The sequence below is a fragment of the Miniopterus natalensis genome, chromosome 7 (assembly GCF_054644295.1).
Source record: "Miniopterus natalensis isolate mMinNat1 chromosome 7, mMinNat1.hap1, whole genome shotgun sequence".
Classification (NCBI taxonomy): domain Eukaryota; kingdom Metazoa; phylum Chordata; class Mammalia; order Chiroptera; family Miniopteridae; genus Miniopterus; species Miniopterus natalensis.
In genome coordinates, this window is record NC_142087.1 from 46,735,339 (window position 1) to 46,758,151 (window position 22,813).

The 22,813-nt window shown below is 40.7% G+C and overlaps 1 protein-coding gene across 2 annotated transcripts in view; it reads right to left on the reverse strand.

The window, feature by feature from the left end:
- KCTD1 (potassium channel tetramerization domain containing 1) overlaps positions 1-22,813 on the reverse strand; it is a 173,740-nt gene that overhangs the window by 96,753 nt on the left and 54,174 nt on the right. Inside the window, exon 1 of one of the 2 annotated variants that reach the window (XM_087819022.1) lies at positions 187-260. The exons of the other annotated variant lie outside the window; for it this stretch is intronic. The gene's annotated coding sequence lies outside the window, so the exon portion shown is untranslated. Of the gene's footprint in view, positions 1-186; positions 261-22,813 lie in introns of those variants that run through there. 2 annotated transcript variants of the gene reach the window in all.

The following is a 22,813-nucleotide window of genomic DNA, read 5'->3' on the forward strand; positions in this document are numbered from 1 at the left end:
TACCTTCTATTTCCACTGACGCATCAAGCCCTACCAATTCTAACTCATGACTTGCTTTAAATCAATCTATTGTGTCTTTATCCAAGCATAAATTAATTATCTTTCCCTGTGTATTAGTCAGCTTCGGCTGCCATAACAAAATACCATAGACTGGGTAGATTAAACAACAGAAATTTATTTTCTCACAGTTTTGGAAGCTAGAAGTCCAAGATCAAGGTGCCATCAGGGCTGGTTTCTGGTGAGACCTCTCTTCCTGGCTCGTAGATGGCTGCCTTCTCTCTGTGTTCTCACATAGCTTCTTCTCTGTGCATGTGTGAAGAGAGACAGCTAGAGATCTCTGGTGTCTCTCTCTCTTCTTATAAGGATACTGGATTATAGCCCCACCCTTATGACCTCATTTAACCCAATTACCTCCTTAAAGACCCTCACTCCAAATACAGGCACACTGGGAGGTGGGTCTTCAACATATGAATTGAGGGTGTGGTACAATTCCGCTCATAACATCCTCCACACCTGCTCCTCCTGCCTTATGTCTTGTCTCTGCAGTGCACCCAAGTTAGGAACCCAGTAGTCACTTCCACTGGTTCCTCATATTTAAGTCACATCTGTCCCATTTGGCTCCTGCTCTGCAGCTCCAATGGCATCACCCTAATTAAGGCCACCTCCACTGTTCTGTGACTCAGGGAACATAGTGGAAGCTGAGATTGAGACAGAACCACCCACAGAAGAGGGAGCAGCTCCACATGTGCCCAGGCTGTGATGAGTTTCTTATCCTTGTATGTCCATGGGATACCTTTGTAGAGTAACAATTTACAAAATCCTTTAACTTGTGTGTGTATTCCTTGAAAACCAACAAGCCCAGACTGACACATGCTCTCTGCCTGTTCCTTAGTGGCACTCATCATCCCCCAATACCCACCCCACCCTCCAGCTGCCAGAAGTAATTTCTTTTCCTTGAAACCATTCACCTGTCATTGGCGTGATACCCCTTGGCCTGATGACCTCTTAATCCCCTCGCTCAATGGCTGAATTCCCAGAGACCTTTTCGGAATGATTGCACCCATTACCTTCTCGTGGAAGCCTTTCCTGACTTCAGCAGGCCTGGGGTTCCCTTGCTCTATAGTAAGAGAGTATAGCATAGTGGTTAAGTGGTTGGGCTGGGTACCAAACAACTTGGATACAAATTCTACTGATTACATGTTGCGTGATCTTGGGCAAGATTCTTCATCTCTCTCTGTACGTGTCTTTGCTTGTAAGCATGGGGGATTGATGCAACAATTAAATGAGTTAATATGGGAAAAAGTGGTTAGGACAGTGCCTAGTACACTGTAAGTGCTTAATAAATGCCAGCCATGACCATGATCCTGCATAGCACCCAGGCACTGTCCACTGAACTGTGAGCCTCTCAGTGTCCGCTCGGGTCTTCTGAGGCACCTTCTCTGACTCCCTACAGTCAGCCTCTGCTATGCTTCCTGGCATTTCTGGACAGACCCATGTTCTAGCAGTTGCATGTATTATAATCGCTATTCTCTCTTTAACCAGACTCCTTGGCCTTCATTAAAAGACAGAAACTTAATTTTTCTTCTTCTTCTTCTTTTCTTTTTTTTAATTCACATTGCCTAGCATCGTTACTGGCACTTAGAAGATATTCAATAGATGCCTGTTGCGCAAACTGTCATTGTGAATTTACTTTCCTGTGTCACCCGTTAGGCTGTGAGTCCCTTGTATCCATCTTATTCTTTGTATAGGGAGGGGCAGTGAGGTGATAATTTAGACTGGGCCTGTTCTGGGAGCCAGACTGCCTGGTTTAAATCATGGCTGTGTCATTTCGTAGCTCTGTAACCTTGACCAAGTCACTCTTCTCGTCTCATCCAATGGCCTTGACCCACACCTCCAGCCTGGCCTCTAGCTTACTGCACTGAGCCTTCTGTCTGCGTCATCAGTGCCCATTCACGTCCATGGCCTTTGTCCATACAGCTCCTTTCTGCCTAGGATGCCTTTCCCTCTTACACACTTGACACGTTCCTACCTATCTGTTAGGACCCAGCTCCCATGTCATAGAGGCTTTCGTGAAGCATCCCTGCTCTTTGTCCTATGCTAATACTTCTATATTATTTTATTATAATATCTCCACAGGCAGGCTCCAGTGTGCCTGTATTTTTTTTATTTTTATTTTTGGAACAGTTTTATAGGTTCATAGGATATACAATATCTGTTCAAAACAAGGCAAAAGGAAGCTTCCCAAAACATCAAAGGGAAAGAGGTACTTGTGATTGTATCCTGGAATGATATGATAATGTGAGTCAAGTCTTCTCAAGAATTAGAGCAACTTTTCTTTAAAGAGTAGCTATTTTGGCGAGTAGATGAGAGGAAAAGAGGTGAAGAATTCATTAACATGGTAAGGTCCTTTGAAGAGGAAGGATGCCAGGTGAAGAGTGCTAAGTATCAGGTTACTGTGTAATTAGGGATCAGGTCTGTTCCAGATCATCTCCATCTCTGGCAGAGTGTGTCTTTATTTTTGCAAACAATTGTATTCTTTCATTCATAACCTTTCTCTTCAGATGAATGTGGTTCTGAGAGGAACCATCAAAGGACTTGGAGGTCATCAGCTGAATCAGCTGGCCTTTATATATTGGGCTATGGAAATAAAATCGGTACCATCCTTTCTGCTTTTAAAATGGGAGGAAGTGATTCTCTCTTTGAAAGTGAAACAAGCCTTCCCAGAATGTACTCCCAACCTTACAGAGACAGAGAAAGCCCAACAAGCATGCCCAAGGGGCACTAAAGAGTTTTTCACGCCCACCTGCAAGAAATAAATGTGCACTTCTTTTCTCAGTGACTTTCATTTTGTGGGCATTGGTTTGATTCTTCTGGGTCCCAACTTACTTTTCTGAATAAATTAGCCTGTCTTTAATGTGCTGCTTGATGCTTGTGAGGGGGTGAGCTCATGCTTTGTTTCTAGAACGTCTTCCTTGTGGGATGCTGAGGTGTTAGTGTCAATTTTTTGTGTGTATTTTTTTCAAGTGGAGATGTTAGAGTCAGGTTTAATACTAAGGATTAACTCAGCAGTGGCTGCTAAGCTCTTTGAAATCATTAGATGAAAGGCAAAAAATAGATCTGTCCTAAGTATACTTGTCATTGCTGTTTTGTGATTATTATGGGACTTCGCCATTCAGAGAGTATTTTATTACTGAACAGTTTTCTCTGTGGGATTATGGCATCTTCAGTTTTATTTAGGAAAAATACGTTTCTTTCACAAGTATTCTTTACATTTCTTACCCAAGATAGCTTCTTATCTCAGTAGAATCTGCACCCTATGGGATATAGTCTGTTTCTTCAGGCTATACCCAGGGCACACAGTAGGGGACAACAGTCATTGGTTGAACTGAGTAGACTCTAATGGCTCTCCACTTTGAGATGTGATCAGATAGCTGGAAATATTGTTTCCTCTTCAATTAGGTCAATGGAGGATTTTGGCATTTTTAACCATTTTTCTTCCTGATATTCCAGTTTTCGAGGTTTCATGGTCTGTCCAAAGATCCCAGCCCTGTATCTGTGGCCTGAGTAGGGAAGCAGGAAACTGGATTCCATGAGGACAGCCCTGTCCTCCCAGGCTCCTGCTTGTTTTTCCTGGCTGCATTTCCTACCCCACCAGGTCTACACCTGCACTGCGGAGACACCAGACCAGTTCCACCGAGCTCCTTCTGGCTGTCCTGAACAAACCAACAAAAACTTGCCACCCCGGGTGCACTGCCAGGCTCTGAGTTGGTTAACAATTCACCGAGAAAACAGCTCTGAAACTGCTGCTGCCTACGGAGGGTGAGGGTGGGTATATATAGAGATCTCGAACTTGACAAATCTGTTTGGGAAGTCTGAATTTGCAGTTTGGGGAGAGAGCTGGTTCACAGAGCCTCTGCCTGAACATTCTGCTGGAGCAGCCTGTGTGCCGAAATGCACGAGGCTGGCACTTGGAGGTTCAACTTGACTCTGCAGGCTCTGTGGTCTCATCCCAAAGTCACAGCCCACACAACTGGCATCTCCCTTTGATGGCTTGGAGAACCTTAGACAATAATCCCCAAGCTCTGTGTTGGAGGCAAGATCTTGAAGGAAAGAGGGAGGGGTTGTGAGGAAGCCATGTATTCTTTTCCACCCAGGAACCTGGGCTCCTATGTCCTGGGCTGGTTCAGAGGACAGCTTTGACACAAAGGAGTGCTTCCTGAGATAAAAGACGGAGGGAATGGCTTCTCCGCTGTAGGAGGCTCGGTGGCAGCAAGGGAAGCAGGGAAATGCCTCTGAGTGAGGGTCTCCTGCAAACCCTCTCTCCCAGTGGAGTCCAAGTCCCAATCAGTCGTCCCTTGACACTAGTTACCTAGTATTCCCCAAATTATTTTTTAAAAAGACATACCCAAACAACACCCATGTCTCTATCTTTTAGTACATCCCACAGGACAAGAATTGATGGTTTCTGCTGATCTCTATATTAGGATAAGAAATTCCCAGGCATTTCTCACTCTTTCCAGAAATGTGTTACTAATTCTAAAGTGTTGAAATCGGAAAATTATTTACATATACCTTGGAATCGATTTGCAATTCCAATGTGCTTTCTTGAGAGTAACAGGCAGAGTAGTTGTTATGGCTCCAAAGGAGGACCCATCCTGTGGGAATGAGAGGGAGCTGCTGTTGTTCTAGAGACACAGGGCACCATATAAAATAGGAGTTGAATATATGAAGTCAATGGCTGTGATTTCTTCTAATCTATATAAAAAGCAGTTCTCTCTCTCTGAATCCATTAGAAGATAACCAACAATTTTCAGAAAAATATTGTTTATGCAACCAAATCAAGATAGCCAAGACCTTCTTTCCCTAAACATTTATAGGATTTCAATTCAGGACATTTTAGGTTAAGTTCTTATCAAGCTATCTGAAAATTCATTCTCTACCTGTTTCTTCTCTACTTAATAGCGCATGATGAACAGATGCCATAAAGTGATGGTAAACGAAGCCCCAAACACAGCAAAAGTAACATAAGTGTAATTATCAAGAATGGAGTTAACAAATATAATCCACCCAGCTCATGAATTTCAAAGTATTTTTTCCTTCAACATAAAAAACACACACCCATATATTAAAACAAGGTAGGTAGGGTGTAAAGGCAGTCATTTATATAATCATTGCACTTAAAACCATTACACTATAGAAAAATAATACAAGTAAAAACTGGAATAATTAATGTGATCCACTGAGAGCTTAATCAAGACCAACACTGTGCCCCCTGTTCATCTGTAAGTAATTTGCTGCTACAGATTTTTGAGATTGAACGCTGCAGAATGAAAGCAGAACCCTGGAAAGCTAACAAACAGCCCTCGTATCTTCCTGTACTGGACTGACCTTTGTTGATACTGCTGGAAAATCTAAGGTTGCATTCCAAATGTATTTCTTGGTGAAAATAAACAATGTTATTTTTCTTTTCTTTCTTCCTTTTTTGTGACAAATGCATTTGGTTTGGGTCTGGGATAAGGGAGAGGATTACTGATTAACATTTAAAAGAGGCAATTAGCCTGTTCATTGATCCTGCCTTCTTTGCACAAGCAGCATTTTAGCGTAAGGACTGAGCTGAGGCACCTTTACCAGTATGTAATTGACCTTGGAGTGGAGATTGAGTTCACAAAGCACTTTCATATGTATATCTCATCTAAATTTCGCGACAAGAAATGGAGAGGTGCTACTGTTATTTCCCACTTGACAGATTAGAAAATTGTGGCAGAGCACATTTAAATAACTCACCCCAAATTATTTAACCCAGGTAGCAGGGTCAAGAATTGAACCCATGACTTCCATTCTAAATCCTGTATTCCTTCATTACACTACAGCTGCCACCTTAAAAAAAAAATAAAAAAAATTGTAGCACCCCAGGGGGCTCTGAGAAATAAGCTTAGAGCTTTGAGCAGAGCTTCACTCAGTAACTGATAAAAGCCCACTCAAATCTCTCCCTTCCTGACAACTCAGCTCAAATGTCACGGAAAAGAAACACTTCCTACCTCTCCGCCTTTCTCCCGCCCCCTCAGCTCTTCTATTCAGGCTGTCAGATTCTTCTTGCAAAGCCTCTGGGACTCAAATCAAGGAGGGAGGGGGCTCTTTGCCTTGATTCTCACAGCGATGACAACTAAACTGTTACATTAATTGTTGAGGGGGAAGGAGGGGCACAGATTATGCACAAAGAACAGATAGATAATCCCCAGTTCACCTCTGGTTATGAAATACCTCCTCTAACTTGATCATAACTCTCTCCTGGCTCAGACCTGAATTCACCGATTGGAATTTAGTTTTAGACAGAAAGACACATAGTTTATAAAGTTATTCATTCCCAGATAATTAAGAGTCATATATTGTCTGAGAAATTGAGTTAATTAGATATCAGCAGTCAATTAACAAAAAGATTATGTAGATTTGGCACTGAGTCCATCCAAGGACCTGTGCAAGCCAAAGTTATGGGGGAAGCGAAGGGCCCATGAGTAAGAACAATCAGCTTGCAGCAAGAACTTAATCTTCTCTGCATCCAAAAGATCTTTGACTACAATATTCGGAAAAGACCTATCAGTAAAAATCATTCATTGCCCAATAACACAAATCAGGCTGTACTCACATGCTAGGTAATAAAACAACTAAGTTCCAAATAGGGAGAGCTAAATACATGTTGGAACAACCAATCCAGGAAGGCTTCATGGAGGCAGGGGTCTGTTGTGTTACCTTTCAGGAAGTGTTTGCTTAGCCTGTCGTGTATCTCATACTGAGGAGTGACAGCTATGTTCTGGGAATATTAATTTTTAAAAGTGTGCAGAGAAATTTAGAGGAGAAATATGCTTAGGAGAACCAGAGATGAGGAAGGGCAAAATCTGAGGACCACTGGAAGGAGTGGCTTTTAGAATGGACAGTTAATTAGAAAGAATCCAATGAGGACATCCCCACCTGGGGCACTGGGATCTCACTTCAGTGCTTCTCCTGAATTTATTATGAGACCTCTGACTTCAGGAAAATCATCATGTCTTTCTGGACTTAAGTCCCTTCACTTGAAAAATAACTAAGTTGCCTTTCTCTGACATGCAAGAACTCTGTGATTCCAGTGATTGATAGCTTGGGGACAGGAAAAATGGTGCTTCAGTTGACTGAAATGAGGAAATTCAGAAAATGAAGAAATTCAGAAATTTTCCTCTTCAGGGGGATTATATTATAACTTTATTCTGTCTAAGAACGCTCCAGTCTTAACTATGATCATAACTCTCTTATGTTTTCTGAGGATGTCCCAGTATACCCTGAGTACATAACTCCATTACTCTGTGAAGTTGCCCAGTCATACTCTAGGTATAACTGTTACTCTCTGAGCATGCTCCAGGCACTTCCATAGCTCTAAAGATTTATTTTCTTTCTGCCAGAGGAAATTCACAAATTCTTCACTTCCATTGCTACTACAAATAAAATACTTCTACTGATAAATATCCCTTGCATCTAAAATTTCTCAGCTTTCTTTTATAGAATTGAAGGGCTCAACAGTAAATCTCCAAGTAACCACTGAATATGAAAAAAAAAAAATCTTTCTCTCACTACTTGGAGATTAGGGACTGAGTCTCATTTTTTAATTAATAGGAACCAGTGTTGCCTGGCCAGGCGTGGCTTAGCAGTTGAGCATCGACCTAGGATCCAGGAGATGGAGGTTCGATTCCCGGTCAGGGCACATGCCCAGGTTGCGGGCTCGATCCCCAGTCGGGGGCGTGCAGGAGGCAGCCGATCAATGACTCTCTCATCATTGATGTTTCTATTTCTCTCTCTCCCTCTCTCTTCCTCTCTCTAAAATCAATATATATATATATATATATATATATATATATATATTTTTTTTTTTTTAAAGAACCGATTTGTCCCTCACATACACTAGGCAAGTAAATATAATACACATTGAATGACTGAATGAAGTAAATGAATGACAAAGTTCCAGTTCCCTAAACTTTGGGAAAGCTGCCACAGCCTTAACAAAGAAAGAAATAAGCAATAACACTCCATACTAAAGTTTTAAAATATGTCCATATCCGAGCAATTGTTCAAGAATAAAAAGTTAGTGTTATATGTAGGTAGATATTCTAGAATCACGTATGGTGATTGTGCATGTTAACTGGCTGTCATAGCGCAACGCACTTCAAATAGACATTCCTTAAAAAAACACCACAGGGTTGCAAATGTAAGCTTTGCTAAAATGTACCTACATATATAATGTTCCATATCGCCTCTAAACAAGGGCATGGAGTGTTTGGTGTGGCTGCAAAGAAGAACACATTAACCCACTGAGTGAATTTACTGTGTTTGAATACAAAGCAGTAGAGGGTACTCAATTCTGTACCCACTTTTTAAATTGAACCTCGTGCTAATAGCAAGCTTTTTCATTCTTAGCTGGCACCGTTACAGAATAATAAATGAGTTTTCTCTCAGTGTGAGTATTCAGGTATTCAGGAAAAGACACGTTGCAGGCATGGTACAAACAAGTACAGATTATACAAGGTCTTATTATTGGTTTGGGGTATTTTATTAGGGCCAGAGTTATCAGAATACGTCATCATCTCTCAATCAATGAAGACGAAAGTGAGTCTGAGGGATAATCAAAACTCTTTATAGAAGTTATTCTTCCAGTGATTTCCCTGTAGATAAAATGAGGTAACTTAGTGACAGGATGGTGCTCTTATTAAATTGATCAGTGTGTAGGTCACAACAGTAGGTGAGGTGCTTGGTTGCTTCCAGAGGCAAGAACTGCAAAGCTGAGATGTGGAAAGATACTGATGAGCTACGTGGAGTGGGGCTGCCAAACACTCCCATTCTCTGCCCTTTAAAATGTCCTTCAATCAACCAACCAACAATGACTTGTTCAGGAATTGCCCAGCATGGTGGTGATCTCTGAGATACTAAACAAAGTAGACATGGTCTAGGCAAGGAGATCCCATTTTTGTTGACTACAGTAAATTCAGCTTCAAGATGGTGATTGTGTTTCTCAGATCCAGTCAAACTAGTGTAAGAACTGAAACAATACTGGAAAAGCTAAGTAAACAAAGGCCATCCCCAAACAGCTTTGGTTTGGAGGAAACTATTTTATCTTAAATATATTGCTAAGTTAAAGGTTGATTTTCTAAGTTAGAGACCATGCAAATGTACTGTTAGCTGATTCATAGATACCTCTGGTTCTAACCCTATCAGACTCAATGCCTCCTTTTCATAACAAATATCTTGTAAGTCCTCCTTACTGTCCTGCAATGAAATTCACAGGTAATATAATCTATCTGTAAATACAAACAGACTTTAAAAAATCATTATATTGTGAGTACTAAAGTAGTGAAACTCGTGGAAACAGAAAGTAGAATAGTGGTTGCTCAGGGTGGGGAGAGGAGGGAGTGGGGAGTGTTTAATGGGAACAGTTTCAGTTGTGCAAAATGAGTTCTGCGGATGGACGGTGGTGATGGTTTCACAACAGTGTGTGTGTGCTTAATACCACTGACCTGTACACTGAAAATGCTTAAGATGGTAAATATCCTGTTATGTGTATTTTACCACAATTAAAGAAAATTATTATATTGACCTAGTTGTAATATAAAAAAGAAATAAAGGGAAAGTAATTTTTTCCTAATAATATGAACAACAAAAGGTTCATGCGTGGGCACTATGCTAGAAGGCGTAAGGAGTTGGTTAGGAGCTGGCTGTCTGTGGAGTCATATGAATATGAGTGCTACACATGCAGTCTGACGTGTGTTTCCAGAGCAGTGATACTGACAATGGCATTTATCAGATGGCAAGTAACTTGGGATGTTCTGCACAAAACAAAGCACAGTTTTCCCCTCTTGATATATATGCGGTAGTTGCATTTTTGGAAAATGCAGCATAGTTAGAATAATGTATAAGGTACATTGTGTTTATATGTAAAACAGGGTTGGATTCTTAGATAACCATAAGCAGTGTTTTCATTGGGTTTTGAAGGACACAGGATAAGACTATTTCTAGCACTGCAGGCATTTCCCATGCTTGGCCTCTGCCCACCAAATGCCAGTAGTGTACCCCACAGTCGTCGTGACAACTGAAAGTCCCTCCAAATTTCAGCATGCCCCTTCTTGAGAGCCGCTGACGAATGCTGACCATACTTTGTGGCCCAGATCCAATGACCCTCTCTCATCAAAGCTGTCTGAGATTTCTCATTCCACTCTGATTTCCTCATTCTTGGAACACAGAGTTTGCTTGTCTTTTATGCATCAGAATTAATAAATAATTGAATGACTTTTAACCATGTTTCCCAATTAGCTGAAAAGCAAATAACAGAGAATCTTAAATAAACATTCCTCTGTCTCTCTACTTTTATAAAAGCTGACAAATAAAGGAGCTGATATCAGATATTCGTTCTAAAAATTAATCCTTGGTTCTTGTTGCCATGGGATTTCTCACCCCTGCCTTTCAGGTAATTGCTATGTCCTGAAATACCTCCAGTCAAAGTGAGTCTGAGTTAACACATACTTTTACCATGGTCTTTTCACTGAAAAAGTTCATAGTTCTCAAGAATGCAAATACTTTGAGGGCATGCCTTCATTTTCACATTTCTCACAGTGCCTCCTCTGTAGCCTTAAGCACAGAAGGCACTCAATAAATATATCTGTTGAAATGAATTAAATTTGTTCATGTAAAATATTTATAGTAACTACCAATATTGAATTGATCAGATACCCTTGCTTCAATCTCTCCAGATAGATGGCATTTCAGTGGACCGTATTTCACTTTCAAGTACGTCACCACCTCACAATCAATGAAGACAAACATGAGTCAGTCGTAGTGAAGATCAAAACTCTTTACGCAGGCTATTCTTCCAGTGATTTCACTGTAGATAAAATGGAGTAAGCTGAGGTCTGCAGAGTAATTATGTCAGATAGCCTCACGTCATCATTTATTCATTCCCAGGATAAAACTGTTTCTCCTGGGCCATACGACAAACAAGTTTGGCTAAGGCAAGCAACCCCCAATTACAGTGATATCTTTGCTGTGGAAAAAAAATAAACGTGTAATTAAATTTTGCAGGTGCAACAATCCTCCCACCACGAACCACGGAGGAAACCTGTGAAATTATCCTGAGCAATTTTCTCTAGTGTAATTTGGAAATTAGCCCACCTGGAGACATAAACCCACAATTTCCTCTGCTGTTGTCTTATCACGTTTATCTTGTCTTAAATGCTGAGACTCCTGTCGCAAAAAGAAACACGGAACACCGAAATCTCAACAACAGAGCAGGATATTTCAGAAGTTTGAATTCTGGGCCCACTGACCTTCATGCTGGTTGTAAAGACCATAAAAACCAACCGAAAGGACTGGAGGGCAAAACTAACCTGCCAGAAAAGCACTGCCGAGTCGCGGCAACTCGGATACCCGTGCAGACTTGAAATGCAGAGCTGTGCCAAAGCCTTCTTTCCTCAGAGGCCACAGGCAGCCCTCGTGAAACACGTGGTGTGTGTGTGAACAGGGCTCTGGAGACAAGGCTTGTTGATACCAAATTCTGCGGCTCCCCGGAACCCTTTGTAACCCTCCCCGCGGTCTCTTCTGTGTTGGGCGGAGGGGCCTGTTCTTACCAGAACAAAAAGACAAGCCAGAAGCAGCAAGGGCTGTTTTCTTTCTGCAAGTCCCTATCTGTGCGACTTGGGGAAATGGCTTTCTTAGCCTCAGGCTCGCCATCTGTAAAGGAGCATCGTGCCAGGGTGCTTTGAATCTTCAAAGGGATGACTCTCAACCAGTATTGGAATATTTGTGCATTTTCTAGGCTGTGCCGGTCATTCCTACTTTCTCAGGGAGTTTGGATCACTCCAAAACTTGAGAATGTTGTCTTCCCTTTCTTCTCCCCACAGCTCCATGGAACGCACCTATCTTTTGATTGTTGGAGCTCCTGAGAGAGAGCCAAGGGTTGAGGCGCTAGTGTCAGCCATGGCAGTTTTGGGTGCCACTTTGTTACTAACGGGACTTGCCTACTCTTAATTCGTACAAATACTCACACATAAAATATGCTCAGAAGTATACACTCCATGTGTGCCTTGACACTCCCATATCTGTCCCCCATTGGGACACCATCCATCCCTTCCAGGACGCCTCGCTACCACCGGTCCGCCCATCTCAGGAATGGTGGGTGCCCTTTTATGCCCTCCTGCGCCCAAGCCTACATCAGAGCAGTTATCACCTTGTATTGTGATCGTGTGTGTTTATTAGTGGCTATCAGAGCACTTATCCTGTACTGCAATTGTGCATTTATTGCCTTTTGAGCCATTTGACTACAGACTCCTTCAAGGCAGAGACTATTGTTTGTTGCCCTTTCGCCTGTGATTAGTACAGTGCAGAGACCTCCCTCCCCATAGGAACTCAGTATGTTTGTTAAGTGGACAGTGGATACATAAGTGTGTAGACCTCCATTAAGATTTTAATGGATGTTTGCCATTCTCTTGATTTAATTTATTCATTTTTATACACTGTTTTTAGGCTTTCAAGAGTTATAGAGGCTGCTGGTAACCATTTCCAATAATTCGGAAGTACACACAGAGGGAAAATGAGTCTCTTTTCTGCCTCCTTATCAACCCTACTCCTTTCTCCCAGAGGAAGCCACAGTTAATACCTTTTCTTTGCATTTATAAACACATATTTAATATAGCAAAAGTATTTTTTTAAAAACACTCTTATATTTTAGGTGTTTTCCTGTGTCTTGCCTTGCTTCCCCACTGAATACATAGACTGCCTTGTTCTTTGCTCAGGTATTCATCTTCTTATTTGTTCATTATAAAAATGTTCCAATGCCCTTGTTTGAAAACTCAAACAGTACAGAAAGTCTACAGTGCTCCTCTTGGCCATTCCATACCTCAGAGTAAACACTTGTAATTGTGCTTAGTTTTACTACTTCTGGTTGTTATCTCAACAACTCCAAATTACTTCTTGATTTCTCAACACTAGATGGTATCTATCGATAGAATCTATCAAGTCCTTGATAAGAAAGTAGAAGAATTTAGTGCTTTTACTCCGCCTCCCTCCCCCTTTCACCACCTGGTTTTCTTTCTGTCCTTAGGTTTAGTTATTTCAATGGTTACACTGTTGACCTTAAAATTCTAATTGCCCTATAACCTGTCACCGACAACTACTGGCATCCTGCTGTGTGTGTCTCAGATGTTAGAGCATCTACACTTCCCTCTCCTCCCACTTTGTCAAACTTCTCTCAGCTACTGTCAGGGTCTGTGATTTTTGTATCTGGGCTTTAGCGGTTTCCATTTTTCTGTGCCCACCTCTGCTTTAGGCATCCAGAAATTAGTCGAGATGTCTTGTCTGTTGATAACACCTATCTTGCTGTTAGAGTTGTTATAAACCAATTCTTTTTCAGGATTTCTTTTTTATTATCTCAATGGGGCTTGAGGAGGTAGTAAAGATAAAGACTTAGCCTGCAATCTTGAACTGGGCTCTCCCGCTTCTTTTGAAAGTGATTATTTCTTTCAGATACATTCATTAGCATTTCTTAATTCTAATTGCTCTTAAATACAATTGTGTATGTGATTTGAATTGTTAGAAAGAATATAAAGATTTGGGAAAATGTCACTCATGATTATTATTTCCATGCCATCATCACTGTATGCATGTCAGCCTTTCCTATTTACTCATCTCTATTTTGCTTCCTAATAAGCAATTAAGCAAAGTTCTATAAATAATGATGTAAAATAAACAAATCACTTTTACAAACTTTGGTAGTGTAATATAATTTATAAAAGACCTGAACTGGCTTTAATGGAAATATATTTATCCTGAGATTAAAACTCTATCAAGGGCCCAGCCGGGCGTGGCTCAGTGGTTAAGCGTCAACCTAGGATCCAGGCGATCGGGGTTTGATCCCCTGTCAGGGCACATGCCTGGGTTGCGGGCTGCAGCCGATCAATGACTCTCTCATCATTGATGCTTCTATCTCTCTCTCCCTCTCCCTTCCTCTCTCTGAAATTAATAAAGATATATTTAAAAAATAAAAAAAATAAAACTCTATCAAGGAATTGAAATTGCTTGTGTCACAAACTATCGTCGTCATTTGTTCTTACGTCCTATCTACCCAAGTAGTTAGTAAACTCTTTGAACAATTACAAAGAGCTTTTGAGCCTGCATCTTTTTCTTTTTTAATTTGTACCTAGCAAAGTGCATGTCACATAGTTTGAGGAGGTTTGCTCAACTTAACAGAAGTGACTTCGGTTGATTCCTCGCTGCAGACACTGGCTTGGCTCTGTGCCACAGAAATAGCACGACTTTACCCATTTCCTACCTAGGTCGCTGTGTGCAGAAGCCCTTGAAATGCCTGACAAATTCCCCTTTAGTCATGATTACATGTGACTCCTGTCCCCCTTCTTGGTATGCCCGTATCAAATGCAACAGGGAAACTGCTTTCAGTTACAGTGGGTGCCTTTCCCTTCCAGTTCATCAAATGACACACACACCACTTCCGTGGAGGTTATCCAGTGTAATTCTTATACTGGGAAGCATGAACAGGGTGCCAATTACTTAGCAAGTGCTCATTACGAATTAGAAAGCAAATATAATTACCACATGCCAATTGTATAGGAAATAAGAATCCTTTTCAACAAAGCCAGGCTTATTTTATATGTCCCATGTTGCTCCCACAGGATCTGTTCTTACCTGAATGTGGAAGACAAAGACTTAAGCAGCAGGAAACATTAGACTGCAGGCTCCTTATTTGTCTTACTCTATTGTGTCTCCAAGATGTAGCTGTGCACTTCATAGGCTCTCTAAACATACTTATTGGATCTTTTTAATAACTACAGTAGAAAGGAAGTTAATTTTTTACAATGAGGGCTTTGTTCTTGCTATGACAAAAAGAAAGAAAAAGAAAAGCATCCAAAGGCCTGAATATGCTAGGGTATTTAAATTTATAAAAAGTTTTAGAGCTAGAAATTACTTTAGCGATTAATAACCTACCCCACCCCACCCCTAATTTCACAATAGGTATGAGTAAGGGTCAATGCGACAATGTGACGACACTCAAAAGCCCCTTTCTTAGCTTTATGCCCTATAGTCTCCACTCCTTTGTAATCGCCCTATAGGCAAAGACCTCTTGTATCTGCCCCAACCTCAGCCATATTTACTGCTGTCTTACATACTTGGCAGTCACATCGAATTTGGTGATTGATAATTCTTTTATTTTGTGCATGACCTTAGGAACTAATTAAATCAGACATCTATTTTGCAGATAACTATAGAGAAAACAAAACTGTACATTTTTCAGTAACTGTCATCTAGAGTGTTCAACTTGATTTAGATAAAGTTTACTTAAAGTTTTCTGTACAGCTTGCTCTAGGAAGCTTAATTTTCTTCTTAAAATTTAGTTGTGTTAGACTTAAAATACAAATATTATATAGAAATATTTTTAGAAAAAAATCGGTTTTCCATAAATGACATGCAAAATCTAGAAGCTATTTCCCACCATTAAAATTTCATATTTCCATTCCTTACTAACATGCAGAAACATTCAGTAAGAATGAACTAGTTCAGAAATGGCCAAACCAGAGCCTGAGAACAACAGGTAGGCACCTAACTATTTGTTTTTGACTCTTAAGCTGGAAGGAGAAAACCAAAGCAATTTCTCAGCTTCAGAGTAAAAAACAAAGCACAGAGGTTCCTACCTATTGTTCTCAGGCTCTGTTTGACCATTTCAGGACTATTTTATCATTGGTGCTTAATTCTCTGGAGGTGGGAAGGACCCTTGTTTATCCTTTGAGTCATGGAGGAAGTGCAATGAAGAAAATGTGAGCTGCCTCATATCTGCCTCTTCTCTTATCTACCCAGTTGTACGAAGATCGTGGCCAATAGTAACCTGGTCCTCACTGATTGTCTCTGAAGCAGATATATTCCATCTATAGTAAGACTTTCCATGTTTATGAGAGTTCAGACTCCACCTGCCCAATGCCAAGTGGATGAATTGCTAAGAGAGGTGATTCATTCAGTCAACAAATATCTATTGAGCACCTACCATATGCCAAGCCCGGATCTAGGCTCTGGGACTAAACAGTGAGTGTGTAAACAAGAAACATGTAAACATATCCTGTAAAGTCAGGTGTCCTGAGTGCAATGAGGACACTCTTAATGAGGACGCCCCATGAGAGAGAGAAAAGCTCTATGGGTGGGTGAGGCTTGTTGCTGGTAAAGGCAGGGCCTGAGATGCCAAGAGTCTGTAAGGCTACACGAGCCGATTCTGGAGTGAGCCTGGTGCCAAAATCACTGAACCAGATCTATATTTTGGTAAGGACAGGACACACGGTGACAATCAACACTACAGGACAAACAGTGGCCGGGAGCAGGCCTTTGCTTTCTGCAGTTGAGGATGTGATTTATTAGTACTGTTATTACTATAATGATTATTACTACAGGTGGCCTTGGCATTGAAGTTCCTGGGTTGTTACCTGATCTAATTCTTAAAGTGGCCACTGAAACTCATGGCTCAGAGAACATTTGGAAGGCAATGCAGCAGAGTGGTTGGGAACAGAAGTCAGTAAACTATAGCCCACAGGCCAAATCCAGCCTGCTGCTTGTTTTTATTAAAGCCTATTTTATATGACGATAGGCTAAAATATTTTTGTACATTTTTAAATGACTGGGAAGAAGTTAACATAATGTGACATGTGCAAAGTATGTGAAATTCAAATTTCAGTGTTTATAAATAAAGTTTTATTGGTACATAGCCATGCTCATTTTTTAGGTACTGTCTATGGCTGCTCTTGTGTTACAACAATAGAGTTGAGCCCTAGCTGGGTAGCCCAGTCCCAGAGTCGTCCAGATATGCCAAGGTTTTGGATACCATCCCTCCTCAGAGCACATACAAGAAGCCACTAAGGAATGCATAAATAAGTGGAACAATAAAGTGATATTTCTCTCTCTCAAATCAATTTAAAGACAATAATAAAAAAAATAGAGTGGACTAGTTGGGAGGAGACTGAATGGCCCATCAGGCCTAAAATATTTATGATTTGCCCTATAAGAATGTCAGCTGACCCTTGGGTAAGACTATGGACTCAGCAAAGAACTGGCTATAACATTTATGGTATATGCTAAAAAAAGAATACTATAGCCATGAAAGAAAAAGAGATAAATCTCTATATTGCCACAGGAAGATGTTTGTGATATGTTAAGTAAAACAAACAAAAACAATTAGAGTGCAATACCTATGGCTTTGCCAAATATCCCACTGTGAGTGCTGTTTTGTTTATTGTTGTGTCCTTAGTAACTAGAATCGTGGGATCCAAGGTATACTCTCAGTAAATATTTGTTGAATGAATATAACATCTAGGGAGCTATAAAATAAAAGACTCATAAGTTTGGCTATACAAAACTAAAAAAAGTATAAATTGTTTTTGCAAGGCAAATCCACCAGACTAATGATAAACCTCAAAAAGCACAGAGTCTACTCCTCAATAAGCTCCTACAAATCAATAAGACGACCAACAACAACCCAGTAGAAAAGTGGGGAAAAATATCAATAGGCAATTCCCAGAGAAGGAGCTGCAAATACCTCTTTAACCTATGAAAAGAGGAGCAAGCTACTTATAAGAGGAAAACAAACTAAGTGAGACTATTTTTCCTACCTCTAAGCTAATGAGGACACATTGCATTAGTGGAATTGTACACTGGCAAAACTTTCTAGGGAGTGCAATTTGACAATAACTAACCAAAATTTAAAGTGCATATACTATTTCACCTAGTGATTCTAATTCTAGAAAGTCATCCTCCAGAAAAATTCACATTTGAAATTCACATTTGAAACAATTGCAGTTATTTATTGTGGCATTGTTTTTAATCCTAAAATATTGAAGATAACCTAAATATCTAAATGTCCATCAGGAGGAGAAATAAACTGTGCAGCCTGCCTGGCTGGAGTGGCTCAGTTGGTTGAACACCACCCTGCGCACCGAAAGGTTGCCGGTTTGATTCCTGGTCAGGGCACAAATGGAGGGCAGCCTACAGCCTATCCGTGTTTCTCTCTCTCCTTTTCTCTCTCTAAGCATGTCCTTGGGTGAGGGGGAAAAAAATTCTGCAGCCTGAAAAATACCATGCAGCCCTAGGAAAGAAGGAGGCAGTTCTTCATGTACAGTTATGACAGGATCTCCAAATTATATTAAGTGAAAAAGGTACAAAGCATGTAAATGGAATGATACATTTGTTTAAAAAAAGAACAAGAATTATATGGAGTTTCTTGCATAAACTATCTTTAGAAAAATACAGAAGAAGTGGTAACAGTGGTTGCCTTTGAAAAGGGGAACTGTTTGGTTGGGGAACAGGAGGGAAGGGAGCTTCACTTTTACTTCATACCTTTTGGTTCTCTTAATATATTTAATAAATACCATTAACATTGAAATTTTTAGAAATTTTTGAAGAAAAAATGCCAAACATACATAATAAAATATGAAAGAACATATACAATTGACATTATAGGGAACTTTCATTTTTAAATTATATACTATATTTCTATGTTTAAAGTGCATAGAAAAGTAAACCACAATGCAGATGTAAGAGAACAAAAGTGAGCATGTGCTTCTATTTATTTATTCAGAGCATAAGACCTACTATGACAGCTACTACAACCACCAGTCACCTAAAATATGCAACCTGGCTCTGCCTGCTCCTTTATTCTATGCAAATGGATACTATCTTATATACTCTACCTTAAAGAATTCAAAAGCACTTGGCCATAGATAAAATTGAATAAAAATGGATAAAAGGTTCTTTCATCTGATCCTGTTATCCTATAAATCTTTAGCACAACAAAGACACAGGGAAGTCACTTCTCAGTCATTTCAGCTTTCACTTTACCTGACATTTTCTTAAGAGTTGTTTTAAAATATCTTTCTGATTAAGAAAAGTTGTTTTAAAAAAGTCTATTAAAATATAAAATCAACTCCTAAGAACCCTGGGCAAAGAGTCTGATACTCTCAATTACGGTATCTCCTCCCTGACTGCACAGGACAGCTGTCCCCTTTCCCTCCAAATGAATGCCAGGCTTACCTCAATTTGGAGTCTGGCTTGTTGTTTTACATCCTCAAGTTAACATCAGTCCAAAGGTCAAGGGGCAAGTCTTACACAGTGGCCTCTCTGTATTTTCCAAATGCCAGATGGGTTTGATACTGGCCTGGAAGTTTTCATCTGACTTAAAGTCATTTCTGGTGTTTCAGACCAAAATTCTAAGGCAATGTGACTGGAGTGGGAGCTATGATGAGCCATGAGTGTCCTGGTAATATCCTGGGCAGAAATTTCTTGGGATCAATCTACCTCCATTTCCCAGTACCAAAGCACTAGTTTTGAAATGTGGCTAGCGTAGACAGAGATGTGCTCTAAAGTATAAAATGCATACTGGATTTTGAAGACTTAAATGCATAAAATAAAAAAATCTCATTAATCATGTTGTATGTTTGAGTCCACCTTGAAAAATAATATTTTGGATATATTGGGTTAAACAATATTTATTACTAAAATTAATTTCATCTGTTTCTTTTGACTTTTTTCAGGTGGACACTAGAAAATTAAAAACAGCGTATGTGGTTTTCACAGGGCCTGGTAACTAGCATCACACTAATAAAGAATTATCTAGCCCTGGTGGGTAGATCAGTAGGTTACAGGATCGTCCCAATATGCCAAGGTTGCGGGTTCGATCCCTGGTAAGAGCACATACAGGAATCACCCAATGAATGCATAAATAAGTGGAACAATAAATACCAGTGTCTTCCTCTGTCTCTCTCTCTGTCTCTCTTACTCTCTCAAATCAATGAAAAGAAAAGAATTATCTAACTAGGAAAAATCCAGGTACAATAGCAAGAAGGCAAAAATGGGATTTCATTCAGTTTAATGGTCCAAGACAGAGAACTAATTACATATTTCACAACTATTATTCAAAAATGTCATATTTTATTGAATTATGCCGTGTGACACATCTGATGATTATTATAATTTTTTTAAAGGGAAATGTGCAAAATGAGAGCAATATGCACCCCTTGGACAGACTGTTCCTGATCATTTTAAAACCTACCAAATTTGATTAACTGGGACTAACACTTAAAAAGTATTGTATTTCAATACAAGTACATTATACAATTATTAAATAAGCAAACAAAACTAGCACAGTTTTGACCCAATAGGATTTCCAGGAGCTTTGGAGACTTTTCCAGCTCAAGTCAGTGGTCAGCAGCCATCGTGGGGCTCCCGTTGTATGGAACATTCTGGATTCCACTGTGGAATCTAGGGCACTGTGCTGGGAAATACTAAAACAGCAGAGTGTAGAGTAGCAGTTCTCAAAGTTTTTAGTACCAGGGTGTTTTTTACATTCTTATATGTTATTGAAAACCACAAAAAGCTTTTGTTAATGTGGGTTATTTCTCTCAATAGTGACCATCTAAGAAATCTAAACTGAGAACACAGTCTAATATTTATTGTAAAATGTATTTAAAAATAATAAATTTATTATGTTAGCATACATGACATATTTTAATGAAAATAGCTATATTTTTCAAAACAAAAAAATTTAGTGAGAAATGTGGACTCTTTTTACATTTTTTACAAGTCTTTTTTTTCTTTTCATATATCTTTATTGATTTCAGAGAGAGGAAGATAGAAACATCAATGATGAGAGAATCATCACTGATCAGCTGCCTCCTGTACCCCCCCCCCACTGGGGATCGAGCCAGCAACCCGGGCATGTGCCCTGACTGGGAATCAAACCTCGATCTCCTGGGTCCCAGGTCGATGCTCAACCACTGAGCCACACCCAGCCGGGCTACAAGTCTTTTTAATGTCTGGCTTAAGAGAAGACAGCTAGGTTTTCCTATCTGCTTCTGCATTCAGTCTGTAGTGATATCCCATGTCATGCGGTCTCTGGAATGAGAGTAAAAGAGTCAAATAATGTCTACTATTACTGTGAAAACAGTTTTAAGTCACAGACTCCCCTGCATGGTTTTATGAGGAACCCCAGGGGTCCACACACTCTGAGAACTCCTGGCAAGGATTAGCTCAAAAGAATTTGTACTCTGCAGAAAACAGAAGGTTTGAACATAGGGATTACTGATCAATAATAAACAGTGGCTGAGACACTGGCCCTGGGGGGTGCAGCATTGAAGATGACAATTGCCTGGGTGGCAGGTGACATTAGCAGATGTGTGTAAAACCAACGTTCTAGACTGAGAAGGATAGAGTGGGTGGTGAAGGAAGCAGAGCCCAGAGAAAGAGGAACCAGCTGGGGGGCCCGCAAGCTACAGGGAGTTTGCGTGAGACAGGAAACCGCGCAGGGCAGAGGCTCTGACAGGCTCCTGACAGCGCCTGGAGGGACCATGCAGTGCGTCGCTTTCAGACTCTCCGAGGAGTGAGTGGAGCTCCTTTCCCAGCAGAATCCAACGCGAAGCCCCCCTGTATATGGCACAGAACAGTCTGGCTGAAGTAGGGAAGGGGCTTGTGCGACCTGGTGTCCTTAGCCCACCTGTCCCCACCTCAGACAGAGCCAGCCCTGAGGAAGGGCCCCCCTTCCCTGGGCCTCGGGGAAACCACTGACCCCGCTGCAGACAATCAGTCGGGCTGGGGAAACGCTGAGGGTGTGGGCCCAGGTTCCCTCCCTGGGGCCATGTGTGGGGGAGACGACACGAAGGTGTGGGGGGGAGGTACATCTACAGGAGGCCACGTCGCAATGAAAGCCTCGACTTGACCTGTGGCTGTGGGACTAGAGCCGGGAGAGGACAGGATGGAAACCGAGAGGGATGCAGAGGTGGGCCTCAGACTTTGAGTCTTGGACCAGGGGCCAGCCAGCTGGCCGCATGAGGACATTGTAAAGAGTGAAGAACGAATAACAGTTAATATTAGATGCTTGCTATATGGCCGGCATTCTGTCAAGTAGTTTCCAAGAATGATTTAGTTTAACCCTCACAAAACCTCTGTGAGGTACTATCTTCCACATTTTACAGGGACGGAGGCGTGAAGAAATTAAGTAACTGGTACAAAGGGGCACAGGTGTGAAGTGGAGGAGCCAGGCTTTGAACTCGGGGAGAGGATCCTGGAGTTCTTGTTATTAAGAACTATGCTGTCCTGGTTTAAGAAAGAAGGTGATGAGATCATTGTTTCTTCCATTCTTCCAACCATCCGTTCAACAAAGAGTCGTGAAGCGCCCACTAGTACCTCACAGGAGAGACAGAGTGAAGATGGTTCCTGCCCTCAAGGAGCTTAGTTTTCAACATTTAATCTTTACTGTTTGTAGAGCATCCAACTGGAGTTGTACTGAGTCAAAAGGAAAGAACTGAGAGCACAGAGTCTGAGCTAGAGATACAGCTTTGGAAATGCAAGCAGGCAACAGCCAAGACAACAGAAGTTGATTTTAAGTCAAATACTCTATGCTATTATATGTGGAATCTAAAAAAAAAAAAGTCAAGCTCATAGAAACAGAGTAGAAAAGTGGTTGCTAGAAGCTGGGGGGTGGAGAAATAGGAAGACTTTGGTCAGAGTACAAATTTTCAGCAATCAGAAGAAGACCTGAGGGTCTAATGTATAACATGGTGACCATAGTTGGTAACACTGTATAACTGAAATTTGCTAAGAGAGTAGAACATCAATGTTCTTCACACATGGAGATAGACGTGAGGTGATGGACGTGTTAATTAACTAGATGGGGGGAATCCTTTCACAATGTATATGTATATCAAATCATCATGATGTGCACTTTAAATATCTTACAATTTTATTTGTCAATTATACCTCAATAAAG